Source organism: Elgaria multicarinata, chromosome 8, assembly GCF_023053635.1.
Source record: "Elgaria multicarinata webbii isolate HBS135686 ecotype San Diego chromosome 8, rElgMul1.1.pri, whole genome shotgun sequence".
Lineage (NCBI taxonomy): Eukaryota > Metazoa > Chordata > Lepidosauria > Squamata > Anguidae > Elgaria > Elgaria multicarinata.
The window spans coordinates 57,026,009-57,043,523 of NC_086178.1; positions in this window are offsets into that span (position 1 = coordinate 57,026,009).

Genomic DNA, 17,515 nt, shown 5'->3' on the forward strand with positions numbered 1-17,515 from the left:
CCTTATCAAAAAATGAGATCAAATTTGTCTGACAGGACTTGTTCTTGACAAATCCATGTTGGCTTCTAGTGATCACCGCATTGATTTCAAGGTGTTTACAGATTGACTTCTTTATAATCTGCTCCAGAATTTTCCCAGGGATGGATGTCAGACTGACTGGTCTGTAGTTCCCAGGTTCCTCCTTTTTGCCCTTTTTGAAGATAGGTACAACGTTAGCCCTCCTCCAGTTGTCCGGCACCTCACCCGTCTTCCATGATTTTGCAAAGATAATAGACAAAGGTTCTGAGAGTTCTTCCGCTAGCTCCTTCATTTAGGATGCAGTTCATTGGGCCCTGGAGATTTGAACTCATTCAAGGAAATTAGGTGTTCTTTGACCATTTGTTTATCAATCTCAAACTGTAATCCTGCTCCCTCAACTTCTGCTTCACTTTTTCCAGGGGGGTCATAGACCCGCTTTTGGGAGAAGACTGAGGCAAAGTAGGAATTGAGCACTTCAGCCTTTTCTTTGTCATCTGTTATCAATTTGCCATCCTCATTAAGCAGTTGAACCACCATTTCTTTCCTCTGTCTTTTACTACTCACATATCTGAAGAAAGCCTTTTTATTGCTTTTAGCATCCCTCGCTAATCTCAGCTAATTCTGAGCTTTAGCCTTCCTGACGCCATTTTGGCACTTCTGCGCCACTTGTCTGTACTCTTCTTTTGTAGCCTGGCCTTCCTTCCACTTCCTATATGTATCCCTTTTTGTTTTCAGGTCATCTCTAAGCTTTTTGTGGAGCCACATTGGTTTCCTCTGTTGTCTTCTATCTTTTCTCCTTGTTGGAATTGTTTGTAACTGTGTCCTCAGTCACATTATTGTCGGTCATTCACGGACATCCCAGTATCAGATGTTTGGCAGCCATGGCTCTACTCAACCCCAGAATGGCTGCAGTTGAGGACTGGGGTCAAATCAAAGGGACATAGCAGCACTAGGATATAGCAGTCTTCTCCAACTTGGCGGCCTCCAGGCAGGTTGGACTACACCTGGCTGGGGGATGATGGGAGTTATAGTCCTACACACCTGTGCCTGGTTGAGGAAGGCTGGGATCTAAGCAATATTCCAGGCAAAAGCAAAGTGTATTTGAGTTAAAAAGCCTGTAGTAAAAAAGGTGTGTCTGGTTATTTTAATGGAGAAACTGTATACAAAGGATGGGCCAGGGCAGTGCAAGCCTTGCAGGGCAGGATGAAGGGCTGTTTTGGCACAGCCGAGAGGTGTAGATTTGCTGTACAATAGGTGTAAACCCTGCACCCTGGTGCAAGACTCAGCTCAGCCATGAAATTCACTGGATTTAAAAACACCCCTCTTAGATTCAGCCCTCACCCTGCCCCCCACTCCCCACCTGCAGCATGGGGATGATGATACCATCTTTGTTTTATTGAAGTGATGTTAGAGACTATTGGGATAATGAATACGAAGCTCTATGAGCAGTCAGAAAAAGGTGTCACACAAATTCTCTAAAACAGCCTTCCCCAACCTGGTGCCCTCCAGATGTACTGGACTACACGTCTTATAATCATCCAATGGCATAATTGGGGCTGGGAAAGGCTGTCCTAAAGTGAGGTGTAAGAGGGAGAGAGCTGTCACAACTGGGAACAACCGGGGGGTGGGGAAGATCTTGAAATGAAGTGCACCATGATGGAGTCTAGAATTAGGAGTGATAACTGTAAGGAAATTAGGCCACTCCTACTGTCTAAACCATTAATTTTTGACTAACTGATCATTTACTTATTTTTTGTCTAACTTGAAACTGGTGATGTGGTTTCTCCTTACCCTGTTAGCCGTGAGCGTGGAAAGAGGCTGAAAATAGACCGATTCATCATTAATTTGCTTATTAGACAGAAGCAACTACAGATGAATTTAGCACAAGGGTCCCCAACCTTTTTGGGTTAGTGGGCACATCTGGAAGTTTGAAGGAGTGTTGTGGGTGTCCTAACAAAATGGCTACCATGGGGAAGGCTTGCGCATTCATATAATGCCTACTGTGTTGGGCATGGCCGGTCACAAAACACACATTTCCCAGGGGCCAAACTGGTGAGACTAAAATTAAAGTAATCTGCCCAGGTACCTATGTACAAGGCAGGGGACTGAGCTCCAAAATACAAGACCACTGTTCTGATTATGTTGGATAGCAGCTCTTCATTTTGCAGCATGTCAGCCTCACAATGATGCAAAGAATTAAAAAAAAACTTGAAGAAATAAAATAAAAATCAAGAGGGGCAGGGAGCCTGGTGGCCACCACACAGGAGACCCCAGATTAAGGGTAACCAAGGACAGGGGTGAACCTAAGAAAATAGGGTCACATCAGCCATGTCCCTGAAAAGTAGGGCTATGTGAGAAGTCTGTAAAGCTCTGGCTAGCAGAATAGAGCCAGAGGGGCAACCACAGAACTGCCAAGCTTTGTGGAGAGAGCGTAAGTCACAGAAAAAAACTTCCTCTTGCAAATGGGGACCATGTAGTCGTCTACTCTGTCCTGCCTGTTCTGTCACCTGGTGGAATAATAAAGTACAGGCCCCTGCTTCTTCACATATATTACTCAATTTCAGTCACTTCAGTGAATACAAATGGCCTGTAACTAGGGTGACCCTATGGAAAGGAGGACAGGGCTCCTGTATCTTTAACAGTTGTATTGAAAAGGGAATTTCAGCAAGTGTCATTTGTATGCACGCAGCACCTGGTGAAATTCCCTCTTCATCACAACAGGAGCTATACTAGAGTGACCAGATACAAAAGTTGGCAGGGCTGCAGGAGTTACAGGAGCCCTGTCCTCCTTTCCATATGGTCACCCAACTGTAACCAGTAAAGTTGAGCTTGAAGGGAGGGAAGGAGGGAGAAGAATGAGAATCTTCTTAAAACTGGCCAGATCTGCAGGGGCTTGGAATGAGGCCAAAGGCCCAAGTTGGTACAGTAGGAAGCGATCTACACTAAATAGGATATAACACTTTGAAAACATTTTGAAGACTGTCTATGGAGTGTGTCCTGTGCCTCAACATTTGTCAGTACTGTTATAAACCATTTAAAAGTAGTAGTGTAAATCCTACCTAGGTGGAAAGGAGAGCAGCAGCCTTAAAGTTGCCCATCAACAGCACATGGACAGCAGACTAGGCAGGCAGGCACACAGGTCACAGCCTTCCACACTATGGTGAGATGTCCTGCCTTTCTAATTAAATTTTAACTGTTTCTAAATTGGCATCTATGCATATAAATTAGCAAATGCAAATTTTATGCAAAAGCTGTCCTTGGTTTTGGTAAGTCACAAGTGGCCATCCTGCTCCCTACAAATGCTTAGGTAGCTCAACTCTGCTTCATGTCAGCGCTCTGCAAATAGCTTCCTGAAATGCTTGTGATTCACATCTAGTGCCGAGCTGAAAACCCACCTGCCGTTTCGCAACCTCTTTGTTTCCCCTGTGAAAGAGGCAGTCATTTTTCTGCCTCTTTGCAGGGATGCTAAGAATTTCAGGCAAATTTGTCAGGGTGGAGGCTTCGTGGCTTTCCTTACCCTAAGGACGTGGCAGAGGGCCGTGCGCTTGGGCTCTTTCTTTGACCATTTCTACCCCCATTCTGTCCTTGCAGCTTCTCTGGGTGCTCCAGCTTACTGAAAAGCCCCCTAGAGGACTTAATCAGCCCTCCCTCCCTTGGGGGCTTTGTGGTGTGGCCGCCTGGTGAGGGCCTGAAAGCTGACACAGGCCGTTTGGGTTTTGCTTTGTTGTTATTAAAAGGAGGAGGAAGAAGAAGAGGAGAAGGAAGAAGAAGAAGGGCCTGCTTGTTCAGCTTTCAGGATCTCAACAGACAGCAGCGCTGGAAAGCACCAAGGGAGGAAGTGCAGGTTAAGTCCTCTATGGGGTTTTCAGAAAGCACAAGCAGCCAAAGAGGCTCGGAGGACAGAACAGCTTAAAAACTGTAAAATAAGGAGTGCACGTAACCACCACCCCTTAACCACCTCCTTTCAGCAAGGTAAGCACGGATTTATTTATTTATTCAATTTATACCCTGCCTATCTGCAAAATACCCTAGGCAGCACTGATGACCTGCACTCTGAGAAATTTCTCTGAAATTCTCACCCCTTCCCATAGTTTTTGGGTGCAATTTCTTCTCACTCCTCCCTGCAATGAATGGTGAAAAATAAATATATTGAAAAATTTGGCACACTACTATCTCACACCATTCTGCACAGGTCTCCTCAAAACACTGATTTGTAATTCAATCTATATAGCAAGCCCATGACCACTTTAGAGGCTTGCAGAAGTTACCAGAGGTTGCAGAATAGCTTAGGCTGACTGAAGTGGGACCCAGCCAAGACTAGCTAGAACACTGAGCAATTGTTTTCTATTGCCATAGTTGAGGAAAACTGTGTGAAGCACAACTTGGATTATACATTAGAGCTGCGAAGGCAACCTAGTGGCCTCAAGGCGTTTTGGACTATAACTCCCATAAATCACAGCCAACATGGCCAATGGTCAGAAATTATGGGAGCTGTAGTCTGTCCTACATTGGCTGTAGCAGTCTTAGTTGTAGGGCTGACCACAAGGCCAGGTAATAACCCAGGCCAATGTTCCAGCAAACAGGTTTCTGTTCAAGGGAGTTCAGGTAAAGCAGGAGTGGTCAAACAGGCAAAGGGTCAAAGCACAGTTAAGCAGTCCAATACATACACAATCCAGTAGCAGAGTCAAGCAGGAGTCCAGGATCATAGCATAAGGGTTCAAGAACAAGGCAGGGGCAGGAGACACTGGTGTGACATTGTTTCTAGCGACAAGCAAGCTGTGCTGGCTTCTCCTCACAAAGGCTGCTGAGCCGCACCCAGGCTCAGCTGCTGTCTATTAGAACTCTCTGGCCAGAGCCCTACTCAAGAGGTGTTGCTTTCTCCTGCTTCTTCCTCTGAGGAGGATTCCTCTAGTGTGGCATGACATAGTCCAAAACACCAGGTTGTAGATCTCTGCAGTAGAGAAATGTACACACAGCTCATGCCACAATAAAATAGCTATAATTTAAAGTGCCACAGCATTTTTTAAAAATCTTCTCATGTGTCTTCTTGAGAACACAGTTTGACTCTGTCTCCTACCAATTTTCCTGTTAGATTGTACTTTTGATTATCTAAAATGCTTTGGGTATTTTTCTAGGTTATAAAAACTCTGCAGTGTTATATTTGAATATATGTCCTTCAGTGGCAAAGCTACATGCCCATAGAGGTGCTGAACTATTTTTATCTATATGCTTAAAATATTCATTTGTCCCCTTTCTAGACCAAGTCCACCAAGTGGAGACTGTCCAGTATAGCACAAATCCTAGCAGGTAATAGGCACCCATGTTCCAGGTAACTAAGAGACAGTCTTGGATGAAGCTGATTATTTGGGACCTGTTCCAGTTTGGCTTTTGATCTTGTTCCAAGATAGAAACCACTTTGGTCGCTCTGGTGGGTGGCCTGCATTGCGGAATGGACAGAGCGAGGACAACCCTGGTGGTTCTCAGTGAGCCCTCAGCTGCTTTCTATATCAGTAGACACATTATCCTTCTGGACCACCTCTCCATTCACACTTTAGCCTATGGGGGGAAATTGTACAACTTTGTGATATTTTTGCACAATTTTCATGTTGGATCACATTCGTTTTGTGCAATTTTCACATTTGTGCAAAATGAACAACAATAGCAAACATGACCACAAGTCAGGGAGAGACGAGCAATGAGTTGATATTTGGAGGATCTTGATGAACTCAGACATCACTTGTTCACCCATCTCTAGATGAACTAGGAATGGTCAGGGATACTGATTTCAGACATATTGGGAGCCAGTGTGGCTGAGGATTTACAGGCCCTAAATATATGTAACTGGCTAATGCAAGGGTGGGCAACTTTGGAAGGTCTGGGGGTCATTTTTGTAACACAGATACCCCCACCCCCAAATGGGCCACAACTCTTCCTCAGAAAAAATAAAAATAAACATGGTGTCCAAAGTAGCTATGGAGTGCCAAAATCTATTTTTGACCCTTTGGGGTAAAAAAAAGGGTGGGTGTGAAAATTGCCACTCTGGATGCCATTAAGAACAAACAAACATATTTTTATTTGCTTATGTTTAACTTGTTATGTTACATTTATTCTGCACCTATTACATTGGCTCCTTAGTCATTTCTGGGCTCAGTTTAAAGTATTGGTTTTGACCCTTAAAGTCTAAAGAGTTTGGGCCCGGGTTATTCCAAGGACTGCCTGCACTCATATGAAACTCCCCAGGGGATAAGATGTGCTTCAGAGGCCCTACTTTTTGCTCCGTCATTAACAAATATCAGGTTGGCTGTTACCAAGGACAGGGCCTTTTTGGCAGTGGCCCTCAGCTGTGGAATTCCCTCTCTTGGGAAGTACGCATGCCCCCCTCCTTATTTATTTAAAATATTCCTAGGCTACTTTTCAGGGCAGAAGCCCTCCCAAGGCGGCATACAACAAAAAAGCACATAAAACTGATACAATATTAAGAGCAATAAAATCACAATAAAAGCAGTAAGAACACAATAAACACAGTAAGAACACAATAAAAACAGCAATATCCTTTGGTGTCCTTCAAGTGGACCTTAAAAGCAGTTTTACTCTGCTCTGCTTTCCAATGAAAATTTTTACTAGCTTGATATTTTAGCTCCTGCTGTTTTAAATTGTTTTTCATTTTAATGTCTTGTTCTTGAAGTGTTTTTCATATATATTTTTTCATTTGTCATAAGTTGTGAAGGTGGCCTGACATTTATCAAATACTACTACTGATGATGATGATGATGATGATGATGATGATGATGATAAAGAAAACTATTTGTGATGCAGGAGATCCATGAGCCCAAATCTCTCTCTCAATATTAGTTCAAACCTCATCAGTGTTTATATACATGATTAGAATTTGATGCCTCAATGAGCATCACTTAAATTTAAGCTTTATTTGATTTTCTTTAAAGTACAAATTAAATATTACTTAATATCAAAATCTTTATACATTCAAATAATTCCAGTAATATTTACATTATCATAAATATAATAAAAATATATAAAATCCAACATTTCAAATAAACTCCTTACATCTTTTGAAGAATGCACTCTCCTATAGAAAAAATTAATAGAGATTTTGAAATTCTGTATAACAGCATAATTCTATACATGTCTACTCATAAACAAATCCCATACAGTACAATGGGGCTTACTTTCCATGTAAGTGGGTATAGGATTGCAGCCTAAGGCTGCAATCCGATAGTGTCAGAGAGGGCGTCCTAGGGGGGCATAGGGCAGTTTGGAGCTCCCCACTGTGAGCATGGCGAGAACTCCATCCTTAGAGGGGGAGATTCAACCATGGATGTCCATCCCAGTCCCCACAAAAACCTCTGCAGCGCTTGCCTCTCTGATGGCAAGACTCTGGCATTGGAAGAAGTAAAAAGGGGGCAGACGAAAGTCAGGATGTAGGTGGATCACAGGAGGCTCTGCATACACAGAGTCCAAAGCCATCCCCAGACATGCCCTTTCCAAAGGGGGAAATGTACACCAGCCTCGGAACTGTTATGCATAATTTCCTTTCCATTGGTTGCAATGGAAGGGAAATCTTTTTATTATTATTATTAATCAAACAGCAAGGGTAGAAAATGCTCCCATCCTGCAAGCCCAACATGGTTTTGGATGAGATGGTTCATTTACACATGGCTGGCAATAGGGTTGTGTTGACCATTGTTTTGTTTATGTGTCTCCCTGTCTTCCCTAACTTATATATAACCAGCAAGCGTTGCCATAAAAGCAAAATCATACAATTTTCCTCTTACTTACATTGACTGCCATTTTCCATGTTTCCCAAAATGGAGAGGTCTTTTAGCCCTCTTCTTAGTCAGATTCCAGTGCGGGGAGAACTCCAAGGTTTGGGATTATTACAAATAGGATTGCATATATCATTGGGGCCTTATATAAAACTATGGTATGGCACAGCCTTTCCCAACTTGGTTCCCTCCGGATAACTAACTACATCACCTGTCATCACCCAGCCAGTATGGTCATTAACTGTGCTTGATGGGAGTGATGTGTGTTGTAGTCCCACATAACTGGAGGTCACCAGCTGGGGGAAGGATGGTAAGGCAGCCCTTGGTGTGCTGTGTATAGTTCTAGTTAGCCCACACCAGAGCTAGAAAATATGCAGAAAACAGAAGCCAAAATGATTTAAGGGTTGGGGCTTTTTTGTTTTTTAAAAAATGGGTAAAGGAGAACATGATGGAGGTTTATAAAATTAGGCATGGTGTGGAAAAAGTGACCAGAGATATATATTTTTCTCTCCCTTGTAATAGTAGAATAGCCTACCCCCACCTGGTGTCCCCAGATATTTTTGGACTACAGTGCCCACCAGATCCAGGCGACATGGCCAATAGTCATGTATGATGGTACTCCAAAATATCTGGAGGGCACCAGGCTGGGGAAGGCTGAACTAGAAATTGGGGGAATCCCATGAAATTGATGAGCAGTGAGTTTGGGGCAGTCTAAAGAAAGTACTTTACACAGTACACCATTGGTTTATGGAATTCTCTACTACAAGATGTGGTGACAGCCGCTGGCTTAGATGACTTTCAAAGGGGATTAGATCTGCCCTCCCTGAATTTATCTGTCAACAGTAACTAGTTATGAATGATGGCTAAATAGTATCTTCATGTTCAGAAGCAGTATCCTGTTTCCAGCAGTGAACAGCCAGATCCTTCCAGAGAACCCACAAAGAAGGGCATCGTTTCCCCCTCTCACCCAGTAACTGGTATTCATTCTGGCTCTTCACTCTTGGAAACAGGATAGTGAACCCTTGGTGCTCTGAGGCAAAGCCCTGCTAATCTCCAGAGAAATGTCTTCTAAATCAGGATAACTGTATGAAGCAGCAGCAGTCTTGGATGACAATGTATACAAAAAGGAGGGAGACTGGAGAGTAAAAGGCACATTATGCCAGCAGACAAAGTGTATGAATTAAATGTATCATTAATATATTAAGAATACACAGTTGGCAAGGGATGTTTTTGTTTATGCATCTTCTATTTTAATTCATTGCTCTTAGTTAACATTGCACCATGGCTTATGTAGTATTAAGACTGCACAATTCTTGTATGTGTGTTTTTCATTTGCAGGAATGAAGATGATGGCATGAAAGGATTAAAATATTGTAGCTAAGTGCAAAAAGGTCTACAATAATACTAGTATCATTATTAGAACATACAATGTAAACATGACTTATAAGAGGCTTTGTTGAACAGACGGCAGATTCAGGAATCACTCCCAGTGTTTTGAGATCCGACTTTGGAAATAGTAGGTTGGATCCAAATGTAGTTATACTTCGAGTAGAACCATTAAAATCAATCAGACTTAAGCTACTATTTTTAACTAAGTCTGGATCTAACCCAATGAAATCACAACATTGATCCAAATTCACTCTTAAGTAAACCAGTAATTTCTAGTGATGTTTTGTCACAAATATGGCATATTCATGAATGTACCAATAGCCATGGAGGTGTTCTGGACATCACCTCATCATATGAATGTGCCCCACTGAGCATGAAAACATATAGTTGAGGGCAGACATTTTACTTATTTATTGAGCCTCTATCTTGTTTCTTGTCCTGGTATATTCTTGGTAGGTGCCTTTTTCTGTATGTTTGAACTGATCCCTAGGCCAATTCAACCATCATGACCCCCTTACGGCATCTGTTAACAAGTAAAATCAGTTTCTAAATGTTTGGTTTAACTGTGTGGCGTTCCCCCACACCAGCATCCCACAATCCTGATGGCCACTTGCACCAGGATAGAGATTCTTCAGACATGTAGGCCAAACCATATGGAAAACAGTTTCTAGGCATCACAGAATGTGTGGAAGTGATTTTTGGTGGTCTCTCTGTGAAGGCTGTCGCACAACCTTTGGTGATAGAGATGTTAGATTTGCATAATTATGTATAGAAGTGAAATATAGCTGAGCATTTCCCCCTTTTGATGGATATGACAAAGCCAGCCCAAACTTTCTGCTTGGCAAAGTCTGCCCTGACATCATCATCTCAGCTGTTCTCTTTGCTTCCTCAAGTATTCAAACTGGTGACCTGTTCTTGACCACAGGGCCTAACCTAACCTACCTTTCCAAGAATAATCCATCCATCTCTTCTCATTGACTGTTTGATCTTCACAACTCAGTTTAAGAGACAGGGTAACACTCCAATTCATAAATTGAAAGGTAATTGTGCTTCACCTCAGGAAAGTCCATTTGTGGTATAAGCAGAGGGGGGGAGCGGCAAAGCAGCGAGGGAAGCCTCTGTAGTCCCCTCCTCTACCTTGCACGGTGTGCTAACGAGTCCACCCCCTCTCCCTTCCCCGTACCAAATCCATGGAGACGGTAAGTACGGCGTATCCCCAGACGGGGAGTGTAAATGCTTGTTCTTTGTAAATGAAGAACATAATTAACATTAAATTAAGGTAATACAAATGAAGACAACCCAGAGCCTGACAGGATGAGTGTTTGGGGAGGCAGTACAGAGGAGTGATTCATATTTTTAATTTACTGTGCAAATAGACTAGCAGGTCTTGGGGGGAGGGGGGAGAGGGGAGGGCCGTCTAAGTGGAGTGGGGATTCTTCCCCCCACTGTTGTTTTGCTGTGCTTTAAGCACACAATGACTATTAAAGTCAACTGCCCATATAATGGGACATCTCCTACATGACTGAGCTCCGAGAGGCAGCTTGGTGTAGCAATAAATCCTTTTAGTGTTGTCTGCCTGGTACACAACCTTGGGGGAGCAGCAAGAGATCACTAGGTAAATATACACCTTCTTCCACCGTAAGGATGTCCAGAGGCCTCTGCCTATCGGCTGGAATGGAGAAGAGATTCTCTACAGCAGTCTTCCCCAACCTGATGCCCTCCAGATGTGTTGGACTACAACTCCCAGCATCCCCCAGAAATGGAAAGTTTCCATTGGTTCTTGGAATGGATGTCCACCTAGCTTGCCTGTATGGGCCTTCTTCTGGCTCCTGGTTGATATTGCCTGCCCTAGCATCAATGCAGCAAAAGTCACAAACAAAACCAGCCTGAAACCAAGTAAGAAACAGCATGACCTAGATGTACTTATTAAAAGAAAACAGTGACCGAGGCACATTTTATGATGTCCAGCTGTTTATTCCTTGCTTACCAAAGCGTCATCCCAGTTTCTCTCTCAGGGCAAGCATACCTACTCCATTCTAAGATGCCTGAAAGAGGTTGTCTAAAGGTTCGATTCACAGTCTTCAGTGATGAACATATGGCAGTATTTGGTTTGCATTGCTCATGGGAACATTCAGAAACAACCAAGTGACCAAAGACTCTTTTCAGACTTGGTTTTAAGCCCTAGAATTGAGGCCATGGGGAATCAACTAACCCCTATGATTTTATCTTTGTTGCCGTAAAGAGAAAATGTTCTACTTAGATAATTAGTAAATTTCACCATAGTCTAATCAAATAATATTAAATACTAATATTTAATCAAGGGAATGGTTATGTTCATTCACTGCTTGACGCCTTTTATATATGATAATTTAGAGTACTTGCTGGGGTTGTATAAATACGAATAAGGTGTCAAAGTACTTAAAAAACAGAAAGAAAGAAAAGGTTGGATATAAATTAAATTTTTAAAAATGTGAGAAGCCTTCATACAACCTTTGCCCACTAGGATTTTAGATGGCAGAAGAGGGACATTTCAATCTCCTGCTATTTTTCTGCAGACAGTCAAAACCATAAGTAGAGACCATCTCTTAGCCTGCCCTCCTCACAAATTTTTACTATTAGAGTCCACACATGAAATAGGTTTATATGACACCCCTTCCCCCCATGTGCACTGAAAGAATGCAGGACGAGAGTTGGGAATCAATTTGGGCTAACCCTGTCCCCTGCCATAAGAACATAAGCCTATGCGGAAGGGTTTTGCTATTTTATTGTTTTACTCTGTACAGCACCATGTACATTGATGGTGCTATATAAATAATAATAATAATAACAACAACAACAACAACAACAACAACAACATAAGCAGAGTCAAGCTGGATCAGACCAAAGGCCTATCTCGCCCAGTATTCAGTTCCCCCAATGACCAACCAGATGTCCTTGAGAAGCCCACAAGCAGGACATGAGTGCAATAGCAGCCTCCCACTCATGCCCCCCAGTAACTGGCATACAGAGGCATACAGCCTCTGATACTAGAGGTAATATATAGTCATTATGACTAGTAGCCATTATGACTGCAACCATGCAGTCTCTGGTCAAACACTTCTCCCATTTTCTGTGTGTATTTGCATACAATTGCTTGCCCGCAGAGCTCCTCTGCAAGAGAGGCAGTTAGGACCCTCCCTTGTGTGGTGGAGCGGTGTGTACATTGAGCCTTTTCCATGCTGGTGCATGTATGAGGTGGGGTAGGGTGGGAGCTATGGGTACAACTCTATTTCACCTCTCAATATGGGAGAACACCTCTATCGTCACATATCAATGGAGGTTTCAGGGCCTAGTGCTGAAAGCAGGTGATTGATCAACCTTACTGAAGGTTAGCTTTTTCTGGTCAGTCCTTGGATGAGAGACTGTCGCTTGGGAAAATCTGTGTGAATTGCTTTGAATTCCATCATGGAAATGACAACAACAACCAGAATACTGACCCAAGGTTCTAAACCTTTAGGCAGAGGCCACTGCCTAAACTTTTAGGCCCTGAACTTTTAGGGTTGTCCTCTGGCAGCCCTTCAGATATGTGGTCATGTGTCTTCTGTAAGCAGGACTCATGGCCACATTACCTAATGTCATAGCCAGCCCTCCAAGGGAGTATCATCCAAGGGAGCACATGTAAACTTATATAGGCAAAAACGCTCATTTGTATTACAAATCTTGCTCCTCTACTTTCTCTTCCACAGAACAATGATCAGGCATTTAATATAAATTTCACATAAGAGGCTCAAAATAAATTTAAGCCTCTCTCTCTCTCTCTCTCTCTCTCTCTCTCTCACACACACACACACACACTTCTGAAAAAAATGAGTTCAGAAGCTTTCCTTTGTTTACATTGGTCATTGGACTGTGGATGCTGGACTTGGACTGAAAGATTGCAAGGAATAATGTTGGGTTGTTTTTTGGGGTGGGGCAGGACTAGTATATCTTGCTTTGATCACAAAATCTGGATATTCTGTTCGTTCTTGAGCACAGAAATCTCAACCGCAATCAGAATTACAGATAGTAAAATTAACCTAAGACTGAAGCAGGATGGAGGATCAGGCACAGTGGGGTGAAGGGGATTGAATTAGGAAAGTTATTTAATTCACTTGCCTAATTCGGTTGTTTTTTCCTCCCAACATTCCCAATTAGGATTTAGATAACAAAGTGTAAAATAATACACCGAATTTATTTATTTATCATATTTTTATCCCGCTCCTTAGCCAAAAAAGGCTACTGGAGCGACTTACAATCAATCCGCAAAGGCATGTGGGAGGGCCCTGCTCCCACCTCTCATATCCTGAAGGAGGAGCAGACCAACTGGAGCAGGCCCTGATGTTCCGTCTGCCTGTTCCCGTCTCCCTTATTCCTTCTTTAATAAGCTAATAATGTATGTTGTTGGTTGTTGTTGTTTTTAAAAAATCTGCAAACCTTTCCATGTTTAAAAGACTCCATGTCATTTCCAAAACAAAATTTTAACGTGTTCAAATTTCAAAACATTACATTCCAATTTTACATTTTTTGGAAGATCCCAACTTGATGCAAAATTTAATTGTAACTCTATACATCTACAACCCCCATCAGCCCAGCTAGCATGGCCAATGGTCAGGGATTATGGGAGTTGTGGTCCAAAACATCTGAATGGTTGACTACCTCTACTGTATAGATGAAACACCACCACCCCTGCAAGTTGCTGGACCCATCACTCCAGAGCAAAGCAATTGCACAAAGCCTGAAGAGGAGTTGGTACGGAGTTAGCCTCCAAAAGATTAAAAATCAGTACTGAAGTACTACATCTTTTAGGACCTTGACACTTTTGCCTGCATCAATAAAAGATATAAGCACACCCAAAGATCTAGTAAACATAGGACAGGGAGTCAGGCACTAGAAGGGAAACAGCAACCTCCACACCCACCCCTAGCATCTTTTATTGTGCTTGCTTTGGTGGGGGGGTAGAGTTCCAGTTCACAAGGGCTTCAATATTACTAAACGGCAGCACAGAGAATGCTGGGCTCACTCTGGCAAAAATCAATAAATGAATAAATAAATACAGGCAGCAAAGAGGCCTGAAATGATTCTCGTTTGCCGGGAATGAGAGACACCAAGTGTAATTTAGGGTTTGATATTATGAAAGCCTTGCTGCTCTAAAGCAGCAGGATGCTCAGCGGCTCATTAATAAAGGATAAACTTGGAGTCTATTTACAAGGCACTTTTTGGGATTATTTACACTCTATTATACATACATAATGCTGCACATATTTACCGCTTGGCTCGGTGGTGAACAGGGGGTGGGTGTCACTCCTCTGTTGCCCCACCCTTTCATCTTTAGGGGTGGGTGTCACTCCTCTGTTGCCCCACTTCTTCATCTTCAAGAGATGACACTGCATGGGAGGGGGAGTGGATCCTCAGTGAAGCATGCAACAAGAGAAGGTCTTGGTCCACTTCCTGAACCAATATAGAGGGGATCCCAGTGTAGCCTGCGGCATTCTCCAAGTACTTGGCTCTGGAGTGTGGGAAACGCTTTCTGTTAAAAACACCAATGTCCTCCTTCCCGTATTTCATCCGCTGGTAGTCGACTCCTAGAGGCATGCCAAGATGGCCACACACACTGCATCTGCATATGTGGAACAGGTCAGAACTTGACCCAAAGCTATAAAGCAATTCCTATTGGAGGTAATTATGGTCGGTGCTGTAGGTGTTAAATTTGGAAGTGTAGGCGCTCATCCTGACAGTCCCCATAGCCATGCCCCCAAGGGTGCCCCCAAATGCAAGCAGCTGTGTTGATACATATCAACAAACCAGTTCTAGCAATTTTCATCTCCACCAGGAGCAGGTCTTTGTAAAGCGAATGGGTCTTCGTTGCCCATTCAAGACGAAGCCACCCCCAAATACTTTGCATTACAACAGGGATGGCTCACAACCATATATTATTGGTGGGAAAATCCATTTCTTCCCCAGCCATTGTGAGGATTGCAGCTAAATTCAGAGGGAATAGGAAGGCCTGGGAGGGGTGGGCAGATCATGTCATTGTCCCTGCTAATCAAAAGGTCCCAGTGCTTTGACCTGCAAGCTCTGGTGCCACTATACCACTGGTAGAGATGATTGCTTCACCTGACAGCCTGGCAAAAGATGCAAACACAATCATCAGATTGATCGGTATTAAGGCTGTCTGTAATTGTCTAAATTTATTGCGGTTCATGGTGTCATCCCTGATAAACATCTGTAATGTCTGTATTGTTGCAGGTGGGAGGAGCATGGGAACCCAGCAATCTCATTGAGCATTAAACTTGGGTGGAGTGAGGGAGAAATGTTTTTGCTCCCACTCATTTTGCTTCCAGAAATAGGCAAGATTCTCATTGAGATGGATATTTTTGAACCAAGCAAATGGTTAAACAGCAAATATTGAAGGAAGCCAAAGCTCAAAATCACCCTAAGCATGTGACAGCAGAGGATTAAAAGCTGCTTGCTGACTTGGGCCACAATTCAAAGAAACATATAAGGGCTGTGTTGAAATCCATGGGACAAATCAGTCACAACTTTCTCAGGATTGAGGCTGTAGCCCTAAGTAACAATTGTAGCTGTATTGGTTGGCCAAATCATGGGATTATGGCAAATTTGTGCCGATCCAATCAGATTGCAACAGCATATAAGTATGGCCACAAGGGGTGCTATTCTGTCCCACAGGCCATAGGCAATCCCATCAGATCTCTCATTTCACTGCCTGGGGGCATGGCCAGCATTGGCATCTGGCAAAGTTGGACAACAGCTTGGCATCTCTATCAAGCCAACGTCTGACCCGAATGCCCTCAATACTATTCCTTTATCAAAGAGACCACTACCAAAGTGGGATTCCAGCAAAGTCTCCCTCTCCATATCAAGGAGCCATTCTGATGGCCTGATGATAAGCATGTTTACTCAGATGTTTATAGTCCCAATGAGTTCAATGGCCTTTGTTTCCTGGTAAACCATAAGGTTAGGATAACAGTCTAAACGCTCAGATTTATGCAACCGTAGCTGCAAGCAACCACTTGAGATTACTGACCAATAGGGACATCTAGTGGTTACTCATTGCAAAATCTTTCGGTCAGCATGAACAAATATTTAACATCTTCGAAAACACTCTCTTCACCATAAAATACAAAATGTATTTGCCTGCTGGCTTTGGGTGTTTGCACATGTGAAGTTTAAATCTGTGTTTAAATATCTATAATATGAGTGTAAAACCTATAATGGCCATTCATTTATTTTAAATGATTCACATGCTTGTCTTTCAGAGTAAAATCCTTCCAAGTTGGCTTGAATGAAAACCCTAATACATAGTACATCAAATATAAAAGCACAGTGTAAAACTAAAACAACCCTCCCCAACTCAAAATCTTATGAATGTAAAATAGCAGCTGTTAAACCAATACATAGCACTGCCACCATATATTAAAAGGCTTCTTGAATTTTTAAAAACCTTTTAGTTAAAAGTCAGTAAAGTAGGGGCTATACGCATTTCTATAGGGAGGGAGTTCTACAAACCTGGAGCCACTTCTGAGAAGGCCTCTCACTCATGTCTGCCAATGTAACTGTTCCCAATGGTGGACCCAGGAGCAGGGTCTCAATGCTCAGGCAGATTCATGTGGGTGCCAACAGTCCTTCAAATGTGCTAAGTGAGATCACAGTGGGAAGATCATAATGTCAGGAATTATCCTATCATATCCCTTAGGAGTTGGAAAACAGAGCAAAGGTATTGGGAGAAAAAACCTCAAATTTGGTAGGTTCTCTGGAGGCTGAAGACTGAGGAATTCATTGGACCCATCTATTTTGCCACACCTCTGCAATCAGACGACAACAGATATTCATGTCCCCGCTCCTATCCCCACCCCAGCTCTCCTTTCTCCTCTGTAATGGTGTCTGCTCCACAGTTCAAAGAGCACTAAGAAAACAGACCAGTGTACAAGCCCAGAGAAAAGGTAGCCAGACAAGATGGATAAGCTGCAAGAACAATGGAGTCAATAGAGCTCTAGAGTCCATTCCCTTGTTTTATTATATATTTTATTTCCTTCCTTTCACACACTCTCCCCCATTGAGACACAACAGCGAGGACCTCATTTTATTTTATGGCTTTTTTTAATGACAGCAGTAGCATTCCTTATATCAGGAATGAATGCAAGCCATCTTAGGTTGAGTGGCAGCCCAGTTGTGGGTCATGAACCATTTATTGAAGACCAACGTTGTGTGTTACTGCACTGTTCTGTAAGAATGCCAGTGTTTTTGTTTTGTTAAGACTGGATCAGGCTGCAACGTTCTATGTTCTG